Genomic DNA, 11,134 nt, shown 5'->3' with positions numbered 1-11,134 from the left:
CAGTAAAAGCTTCCAGAACAAATTTAGTCCATACAAACCCAGCTGCCTGGTTTTTTTGTTTGTTTGTTTGTTTTTTAAATAGCCTATATTTTGATGCACTGAAGCCCAGAAAAGCCATTTCAAGAGAATCTAATCTCAATATTAAGAATACCTGTGTTTCAAACCTCAGAAAAGGCATCCTATAAAAATTAGTTTGGTTAACTCACTCAAAATTACAAAGCATGTCCAGCTTATAAGAAAGTCTGACAGACAGAAAGCAGAAGGAGGAGGAGGAAGAGGAGGAGGAGGGGGAAGTGGAGGTGGAGGCAGCAGTACAGAGCGGAAATGCATTAAGACAACATCGCCTCTCAGCAACCGGAAGAAAAACCCCACACAGGCATAAGCCGCTCACATCCTACGGGTGTGGTGGCTCTGTAGAGAAGAACTGGCAGCTGCCCTTAGATGCAAGCAGGGCAGCTGCAGAGAGATAAGCATTAAGGGCACAGAGGGACTAGCTCCCATCCCTGCCTGCCCACCCAGGAGAGAGCAAGGTGACCAGGGTCACAAGATGGTCTGTTCACTGTGGTTCTGCCTTTGGGTGAGTGCCAGCCACTTGCTGTGGCTTGGGGTGAGGGTAGGGCTGGAATACATTCAGATTCTTACTTCCTGTGTTGGTGTCAGACATCCGGGTATGTCTCCACAGACAACACCCTTCCCAGTGGTGGGGAGGGCTCAGCCCGCCCTGGAGGCAGTTGGTTCTAAGTCCTGTCAAGTCTGATTAACCCCTACTGTTTAAATCCTATTTCAATGCTTCCTGGTATACAAGTACAGGACTCTTCCCCCACTACTGGCTTCACAAAACTTACCCCGGAGGAGATAAAGCTCTTAAATTATTTTAGTCCTGTAAGCATAGGTTATAGTCATTTGCATCGATGTAATTTTCAGTCTCTCTGGGAAACAAAAAATTGTGACTACTACCTGTTTCTGTGTGTCCCAACTCTGTAGAGAAGTTCTCATTACACTCTCTCTAAGGAGGGGTTCTCTCAGCTTCACTGGGTCACTCTGATGATTCCACCTTTACTTTTCTCTGTATTCAATTATTTAACACTTTCCCTTTATTTCATCTTCTTTCTTCCTGTCTGTCTATCTTTCTGTCTTTTGTCATTCCCTTTTTCCTGGAATGCCTGTAAAACGAACACATACAAAGGAGAAACTGTAAACGGAGGCAGAGGTCTTCTTGTCTGGTCCACCCAATCTCAAATACCTGGCAGCCACTTCTCAAGTTACCGTACAGAGGCTTATATTAATTTATAAATGTTTGGCCAATGGCTCAGGCTTATTATTAACTAGATCATACATTTAAATTAGCCCATTCCTATTAATCTATTTATTGTCACATGGTCTGTGGCTTACCTATCCCTTGGCATCTTAGGCAGTAGGCTGGAATTTATGCCCCAACTCTGCCCCTTTTCATCTCAGTCCTCAGTTTGATTGTACCTAAACTTATCCTGAATTGCCATAGGCCAAAACAGCTTTATTATCAACCAATGAGAGCAACACACTTTCACAGCACACAGAAGGACCATCCCACAGCAAGAAATATCATATCTAGTGAAAACTATGGAGACATTGACCACTAGGTTTTTCTATGTTAAGGGAGAATGGAGGTTCCAGTCTTTCAAACTTCCTTTTGGGGTGCTTCTCTTTTCCCCAGAATTCAGTTTCCCACTTGGAACAGGGTGTGAAGAAAAATTGTTCTGAACAAAATCCTGCAGCCCAGCCAAATGCCTTTTCTCCTCATCTTAGTTTTTGTTGCAAACTTGGTTGTTTTCAAGAACATTCTCATTCTAAGAATAGGAATAAAAACAGAGGAAGGGTAATATACAATCAATTTTGAATTAGAGTCCCCCATATCTCATCAATGAGTCAATTTATTTAACAACTATCTAGAGAGGGCTCACTATTTCCAGTCCTATTTTAAGTCAAAATCTGTAGAAATGGGAGCAAACTTGTACTCCAGGAGACAAGCAGACATTAACTAATACAGGGAAAGAAGAATTGCTTTCTTCTGTACTTCAAAGTTCATTACCTGAGTAGTCTGTGAATTAACTTGGCATATTAACCAGAGAAAAAACAAATTTAATTATATGGCTCAAGGCAGGCAGGTGATTGAGGCTCATGTATCATCCTGAACTGCAGGAGGAATCTAGGGGTCTGGGTTTCTAGTGAGTGGTGGGACAAAATGTGACAGTGGAGAGAAAAGCCTGCTTACAGCTTGATGTCCAGGAGAATCCTAGTAAAAATGAAAGGAAGGTGACCTTACTCAGATTTAACAGGCATCAGATCAAAGTCTGTTGTTTTGTCATTTTCCTGGTACAGAGAGTAAGACACACTAATAAGTGAGATCTTTCTTTCTTTCTTTCTTTCTTTCTTTCTTTCTTTCTTTCTCTCTCTTTCTCTCTCTCTCTCTCTCTTTCTTTCTTTCTTCCTTCCTTCCTTCCTTTCTTCATTTCTTCCTTTCTTCTCTTCTTTCTTCCTTCCTTTCTTTTTTTTACAGATGTAATTTTTTTTTATAAACAAGCAAGTGTCAAAACTTCTCTATCTGTGATTTCTCAAAATCACCCCTCAAAGCAGACAACACACCATAGGGCATCATTTAGATGATATATTTTGATGGCTTCCTATAGCCATGTTTTGAGGTGTTGTGTCCTGAACTCCATTGAAAGTCACACAAATGTGATGAAGGCCAGAACATATTCTGGGGAACACTGATCTGTCTTGGAGTTGGTCAGTTTCCATAAAGAGTGTGGAAATGAAAACTGGATGAGGTGGAGGGGATCTGGAGGCAGTCAGAGGGCAGAGGGATCAGCCACATAAAGATCTGAGATGAGAAGTCCACTGTCAAGTGAAGAGAGGAGAGGGGGGAAAGAGATGAACCTGGAGTATGGGAAGGGGAAGGTGGCATTTAGGATGCTATAGGCCAGTGGTTTTCAACCTGTGGGTTGTGACCCCTTTGGGGGTTTGAATGGACCTTTCACAGGGGTCACATAGCATATCAGATATCCTGCCATCAGATATTTACATTATGATTCATAACAGTAGGAAAATTGCAGTTATGAAGTAGCAACAAGAATAATGTTATGTCTGGGGGTCACCCAAGCATGAGGAGCTGCAGTAAAGGATCACAGTGTTAGGAAGGTTGGTAACCACTGCTGCAGGCCGTGTGTTGTATGTAGGTGGTACAGCCTCTTGTTCCTGCGACCATGAGGAACAAAGTGGCACAAGTTCACAACAAGCACTAGAGATTGTAGCAAGAGGCTCAGGGAACAAGGAAGGTTGTTCTGGGGTCACGTGGCAGAATGTTTTACAGTCAAACTGTGTTGTAAGAACGAGCCCTCTAATGATTAAAAAAAAAAGAGTACAGTACAGTACATGCCTAAACCAGTAGCAGGTGACTTATTATTAAGTACCACGTAAGTTGGGAATGCCATGCTTTGATCTGATTGGCAGTTGGTTCTTTCAGTGTCACCATGCACAGATGGATGATGTGGTGTAGGATGGCATAGTGACTGTGATCTAACTGAGAGGCAGGACTTCTCAGCTCCACCAGAATGTGGCAGGCCATCATTGTAGACACAGCCCGTCACTGACAAAGGTTTTTATTTGGCACATCACTATGTTTTAGTCTTATTATCCAATGGCCCTCTGCCCTTGACCTGAGACATTTTGGTTTTGAGATCTCTCCTATCTATTCAAGGGCTGCAGTGGGGGCAGGATGGGTGATATGCTTCCTTCCTCTGAGGCATCTTGGGGAGAGAGCACATTCATGACCTCAGGAAGCTCCTTGTGCCGTGACACATCTCGCCAAAGATTCATATCCTGCTACAAAGAACTTCACCCTCCTTGGCTGATCTGTCTCCTTCACAAATCGTTAGAGCAAAACTTCCAGAGTGTGGAACATACCATCAGTTACATGGAACAAAATGGCAGCAAGGGTCTTAATCCATTTGAGTCATATAAAATTTTTTTTAGCGTTTCATTCTTTTGGTCCACTGACTTTAGCCCTAGCAATTATTTTCAGTATGTATTAGTAAAGTCTGTTTGGCTTCATCTAAAAATGCACATGTCCTTATCTCTTTATAGATAGATAGATAGATAGATAGATAGATAGATAGATAGACAGATAGATAGATAGAAATAAAGACAGAGCTCATGTGACATAGATAGATAGATAAATAGATCATAGATGATAGATAGACAGATATTTTACTAGTGTGTGTGTGTGTGTGTGTGTGTGTGTGTGTGAGAGTGTGTGAGAGAGAGAGAGAGAGAGAGAGAGAGAGAGAGAGAGATTGTAGCTCTTTGGTAAATGGAAATAAATTCAATCTTACTACATGTCTTCTTCTGTGGTTTGATCTTTGGCTCAACATTGTTTCTCAGGGTTAGACATGTTGATACAGAGGTATTGATAATGGACTGGGAGAGCTCAATGGTAGAAATATCATGTGAGGCCAGAATTTTACCTTTAGCCCCCAGCATATGAGAGATAGAGATTTTTATTGATTGGTTGATTATTGATTAGTGGTTAATTTTATAGCAGCATAGCAGTGTATCACATGAACTCATGACAGTCTATGTCTCTATGAATTTACAGTGTTAAGCAATTGACAACTCAACAACTCTGAGTTAAGATGTCAAGAGGGTACAGTAAGCTGGGCGGTAGTGGCACACGCCTTTAATCCCAGCACCCAAGAGGCAGAGGCAGAGGCAGGCAGATCTCTGCGAGTTTGAGGCCAGCCTGGTCTAAAGAGGAAGTTGCAGGACAGGCTCCAAAGCTACATAGAGAAACCCTGTCTCAAAAAACAACAACAACAAAAAAAAACCAACAACAACAAGAAAAGAGGGCACAGTAGCTCTCAAATTCTCCCTCTCTGTCACAAAATACTGTCAGCAAAGATGAAAGAGGCTTCACTTGGAGTTAGAGACAAGTTTTAAGGGCCCAAAGTAGCAGCATACCCCTGTCATCCTGTACTAGGGAGGCTGAGGAAGGAAGCTGAAGGCTTGGTGCCTGGGCTATATAGTGAGATCCTATCAAGGAAAAAAAAGGAGGTAGTGGGGAGGAGAGGAAATGAAAGCTGTTAAGTAGACACTAGGAATGGATGACGTAGAAGCTTGAGTGACAGGAGAAGGCGTTATGGGGGCAGGGGGCAGGGGAGGAGACCTAAAATGGAAGGAGGAAGAAGGGAAAGATAAAGCTACCTCAGAACGTGAAAAAGACAAAAATTGTGCCAGGCCCAACCTGTGCAGGTTTGGGGGAATTCCAGTTTTCACTTTTATCATCCACTTCCCCATTATGCAAAACTCCTAAATCCTCAGTGAAAGGGTCTGTGTAAGTACCTCCCTTCCAGAAGCAGAGGCCCCAGACCAGCTGATCAGGTTGCCAGTGCTGGTCACTTTTCTTGATGCTAGCGAGAACGAGATCTCCTGGTGCTCACTTGGAAGTTTCCCGTGGAAGGGTTCTCTGCACTTGCCTTCCCTTGTAGTCCAGGGTCCAGGGACTGTGCGAGTAATCACACCATCATCCAATGATATCGTCTGTGGCCCGCTAGTAACCTTCTGACAACTTTCCGTGACTCTGAATTCCCCACCCACAGCCTCACTGGCTGTGAGAGGAAACACGTAGAGGCAGTGAAACTGTGGGTGGTTCTCTGTGGCCCTGGGAATCAAAGTGGCAAGCCGGAGGAGCCTTGGGTCACACCAAGGGACACAGCTTCTGCAAGTCACAGTCGTGGGTTGACCGGAAGTTGTGGCTCACTGCTGCTGCCCAGCATCATGAGAGAGGATCCAAACACAAAGAGATAGCCAGGGGACTGAGACCGAAAACCCCAAGTGTGGTTTGGTTTGGTTTCTATTGGGTGTGTATCACCTTTTTACATCACCAGAAAGTTGAAAAGTCCTAATTTGGGCCTTTCTAAATTGAGGACCATCTTGTATATTCAAAGTGTGGGGGTGGAGGCAGGGAGAGGGGGTTTGCTTTAGTGCAGGAGCTGCCAAGGCTCAGGCCAGTAGGATGCAGTATTTGAAGCCCAGGGCCTTTGTCTAGTTAGGCTGGCAAGTGATGGGATGTGTCCCCCACAACATTGTGGATAGCCATCTTTATAATCGACAGATTTAAATATAACTCTTAATATCAATGTATTTTTATAATTATCAATATATTTTACCTATATGTATATCAACCTAACTGAATTGATGCATAAAATTAACTGTCTCAGATTCTGTCCTGCTTTTCAGAAACTTGGTAATTAACTATTCACAACTGTTGAGGGCTTAGTATGATTCTTCTGGGACTGCATCATGAAGCTGGCAGACAAACCCCATCCTCAAGCAGCTTGTCTGTGGCGGTGGGGGAGGAGGTCCACGTAAAAATAATGAAGTATTTGTGGTAGATTTCAGACCTCCGAAAGCGCTCCACTCTAAGTTCAGCTCATGTCAATCAAATTTAAATTTTCAATTTCAAAACATATTGGAATATACTAAGGAAAGGAGTGAAGGTTTTTTGTTGTTGTTGTTGTTGTTGTTGTACTTTATGGACTATGCTGTCTCTCAGGGATAACAGATCTGAGGGGCATGATAATGTGAGGCAGTCTCTCTCTCTCTCTCTCTCTCTCTCTCTCTCTCTCACACACACACACACACACACACACACACACACACACACACACACCATAGCATCCATTACACAGCTTTCAGTGGTATTGGAACATACAGTCAGTGTAAGGGACCAGGAGAGTGAACAATTACTTGCAATTGTACTAAAAATTAAATGGCCAGAGTCATTTGGGCATACTTATTTCACGTTCTTCACAGTCTCTCTCTCTCTCTCTCTCTCTCTCTCTCTCTCTCTCTCTCTCTCTCTTTCCCTCTCTCTCTCATGTCCAGCCTGTGCAAAGAACCTCCTCAGAGGTGACTGCTTCAGGAAAATATTAGAATAACTCAACAGTATGTACTGGTTTTCTCTGCATGGCTATTTATTTTATTGGCCTCTTTTATTGGTGTGTGTGTGTGTGTGTGTGTGTGTGTGTGTGTGTGTGTGAGAGAGAGAGAGAGAGGGGGGGGGGGAGAGAACAGACATCAGAAATCAAGGCACTCGTTCATGTTCTTCAGACCTGGGAATCTGTTTGCTCACAATGCATGTGTCTGTGTTGGCTGCTGGGAAATGACACACACATGGGCGTGGAAACAGAACAAAAGACTATCAACCCATCTTTAGGAAATGTGACTGTCAGAGGCAGGGGGCCACCATCTGCTGCAGTTTAGATACTGACCCCAAAGGTCCATGTGTTAAAGGCATTCATTGTGCTATAGGGAAGGTAGACCCTGCAGGAGTGAGGGCTATCCTGGGGGAATTAGGTCACTGGAGGCATGACCTTGAAGGGGAGATTGGCACCCCAGGCATTTCTTTCCTGATCTGAAGGTTCTTGGTCATCTTTGGCACATGTTCCTGCTGTGAGGTGCAACCTTGTCACAGGTCCACAGAGACAGAGCAACTAAGCACGGGCAGTACTGGTTACTTTTCTGAGTACTATGACAGAAAACTTGACAGAAGCTTATGGTTCAAGAGAGGATGTAGTTCACTGTGAGGAGAAGAGCTTGGGATCAAGAGCAGCTCTAGCTGGGGTCACAAATGCATGAGGAGGCTGGTCACATTGCATCCTCAGTCAGGACTCAGAGGCAATGCTGATGCTCAGCTGGCTTCCTCCTTTCTCCCTTTCTGTCCAGTCTCCTACCCCAGTCCAAGGGATGGTGCTGTCTACACTCAGGCTGTGTCTTTTATCCTTAGCTAAACTCAGAAAAGACCTCCACAGGCACATGCAAAGATATAACACAGACACACACAAAGATATATCACAGGCACACACAAAGATACATCACAGGAACACACAAAGATATATCACAGGAATACACAAAGATATATCACAGGCACACACAAAGATATATCACAGGAATACACAAAGATATATCACAGGCACACACAAAGATATATCACAGGCACACACAAAGATACATCGCAGGCACCCACAAAGATATCTCACAGGAACCCCACAAAGATACATACATCACAGGCACACACAAAGATATATCACAGGAACCCATAAAAATATATCACAGGAACACACAAAGATATATCACAGGAACACACAAAGATATATCACAGGTACATGAAAAGATATATCACAGGCACATGCAAAGATATATCACAGGTACATGAAAAGATATAGCACAGGCACATGCAAAGATATTCCTCATAGGTGATTCCAAATCCAATCAATCTAGTGAAGATTAACCATCACAAGAACCAAAAACTCTGAGACTGTGAGCCAAAATCACCTTTTCCTTTTGTTGAGGTGACTGTCTGAAGCCTTTTGTCACGGAGATGGGAAACTGAGTGGTGCTGCATCCCAAGGTTTCAGCCAGGACTGGAAAGACCATAGGGATCACACTGCACATAGGCATACTTCAGAGTGGAATTTTAGTAAAGAAATCATGGTTATGACTAACTGCTTTTCATCTCCAATATGTAGCCCATTCTCTCAAGAATCTCTCCTATTTGGGTGGAGCAGAGAACATATATTGTGAAACAAAAACCATATTTAAAACATACCTAAAAACACTGATAAGTGAAAGAAGCCAAACTGAAGAAGCTCCCTACTGTGTGATTCCAAATATGGGGCATTCTGGGCATGGTAAAACTACAGAGAGATGAAAGCTCACTGGCTGATCATGGTTAGCCAGGAGAGGAAGGATGAGGGGACACAGAGGATTTTTAGAACCTGGCAACTGCTTCATATGGTGTTACAGATGTGTATGTTTGATGCTATACACCTGTACAAACCACAGAGTCCTCAGCATTGTGTGTGAACCCTGGGCTAATGATTTATCAATGCAGTTCGATCAGTTGTAACAAACCACTGTGATATGGGATACTGACAATGGGGAAGCTATGCACAAGCAAGGCAGAAACATGTGGAAATTACTCTATGTTCCTTACAATTTTGCTTTGAGCTCCAAATTTCTACTATAAATAACTTGGTACCTTCAGTATGATATTCTTATCTTGCTTCCTTTGCTCATGACTCCTGACTCTGCCCTTCCTCTTCCCAGCATTCTTAGTTTGGTCGCCCCACCTATACTTCCTGCCTGGCTACGGGCCAGTCAGTGTTTTATTAAACCAATTCAAGTGACAAATCTTTCTAGTACAGAAGAGGATTATTCTACAGCAGCCAAGAAGGTCTCTAATCGGGACTTGGGCACTCATGGTTGCTCCTTCTTTTCCTAGCTGGTTTTGTTTTGTTTGATGGGGTATTTTGTTGTTGATGCTTGTTTGTTTGTGTCAATGTGATACTAGCTAGAGTCATCTGAGAAGAAGAATGTGTGGGAAGCCTGTGGTGCCTTTTCTTGATTGATGGGGAAGAGCCCAGCTCACTGTGGGCGGTGCCACCCCGGGGCTGGTGGTCCTGAGTGCTAGAAGAAAGCAGGTTGAGCAAGACATGGGGAACAAACCAGGAAGCAATGTTCCTTCCGTGGTCTCTACATCAACTCCTGCCTCTAGTTTCCTGGCCTGTTTGAGTCCCTGCGACTTATTGCAGTGATCAACTGTGATATGGAACTGTAAGCTGAAATGAACTTTCCTCTCCAAGTTGCTCTCGAGACTTGTGTTTAGTAGCTATGGCACCTCACCTGGGCAGCAAACTAGAGCTGACCTTGTTGGTGGGAGCTCATGTGAACCTGGCCTGTGGGAGCACGAGCAGGAGAGCTGCTCCCTCCCCCTCTCTTGTATGCCACAGGGTGGTAAGGGTAAGGGAAACATGCCCTCCCCACCACCACTTGCCACCTGCAACAGGCAGAAGAGCCAGGCTCATGGGCATGAGAATGGAAGAGCTGGCTCTGCCCCTCACCAAGTCCAGCAATCCGGAGAGTGGGCCCTACAGCTTGCCTGGACAAAACAGAAGAGCTGGTCCTGGTGCTGAGAGTGCAGGTGAGCTGGACCTGAGGGTGTGAGAGCAGGAGAACTGGCCCCGCTCCTTACTGGCTGCTATACTGGGTCAGCTAGCTCAGGCAGTGCCTGAGGTGACAACTGGCCCAGGTGGTGACGATGAGGGAGAGCTGGCAGGCTGACCAACCCAGTTACCACCCGGGTCCAGAACCAGGACTACAGGGTAGCCCAACCCAATGTCCACCTCATCTATGAACTGCTGGAGTATGTGAACGGGCTGAACTTGCAGGTCCAAAACTGATCTCCATGACACAAGGCAAAATAAGATATCCAAGAGGAGTCCCAACACCAACGAGGGCCAGTGTTGATAGTATAGCAGAAGCCAAGAGGCCTCAAACCAGACCTCTTTGCAATGAACACTTGCAAGCAAAGGTGTACGGACTGAAGGGTATATACTATATGACTCCCGGCCACACTACAGCTTCTACGCCAAGATTTTTTTTTTTTTACTTGTTTTGCTTTTTTTATTTTACTTTTAAATTTTGTTTTGTGTTGGAAGTTGCAAGGGCAAAGGGTAGAAGCGAGGGGAGAGGGAGATGAGTGGGATTGGGATACATGATAGGAATTCCATAGAGTCAATAAAATGTGAAAAAACCGAAAAAGAAATTCTAAGACATCCCAATCCAGAAAGAGCCTTGTTGGGAAACAGCTGTAAGGCTGTGTCTCTTCCTCATTCAGCTCTGTAGCCACATCTCACTGTGCCCAAGGCAGCCCCCTCTCACCGTGCTCATGACACCCCCTGACACACTCTTATAACCCATTTTTCCCAGCAGAGGACACAGTATGAACCTACAGTCTGTTGCCTCTGGACTGTCAGCTCCATGATCATTGAGTCCATTTTTTCCTCTATATGTCAGCACATAGGAAGTGCTTGAATAAAGGAAGGGAGGGAGGGAGGGAGGGAGGGAGGGAGGAAGGAAGGAAGGAAGGAGGGAGGGAGGGAGGGAGGGAGGGAGGGAAGGAGGGAAGGAAGGAAGGAAGGAAGGAAGGAAGGAATGAAGGAAGGAAGGAAGGAAGGAAGGAAAGAATCAAGTGAGTGAGTGTTGGAAACTAGCTCTCCAAGACAGGGCAAGAACACTCTCTGCTCCTAAGAAACAG

General features: G+C 44.5%; 1 protein-coding gene across 1 annotated transcript in view; it reads left to right on the top strand.

Moving 5' to 3' along the window:
• The first annotated feature begins 387 nt into the window (after positions 1 to 387).
• The window catches only part of Nedd9 (neural precursor cell expressed, developmentally down-regulated 9), a 174,847-nt gene continuing 164,100 nt past the window's right edge, over positions 388 to 11,134 (top strand). Inside the window, exon 1 of the mRNA XM_036188841.1 lies at positions 388 to 577. The gene's annotated coding sequence lies outside the window, so the exon portion shown is untranslated. The remainder of the gene's footprint in view (positions 578 to 11,134) is intronic.

This window comes from Onychomys torridus, chromosome 5 (genome assembly GCF_903995425.1).
Source record: "Onychomys torridus chromosome 5, mOncTor1.1, whole genome shotgun sequence".
Taxonomy (NCBI): domain Eukaryota; kingdom Metazoa; phylum Chordata; class Mammalia; order Rodentia; family Cricetidae; genus Onychomys; species Onychomys torridus.
Note: the sequence above shows the minus strand (reverse complement) of the source record. Positions and strands in the feature narration are given on the sequence as shown.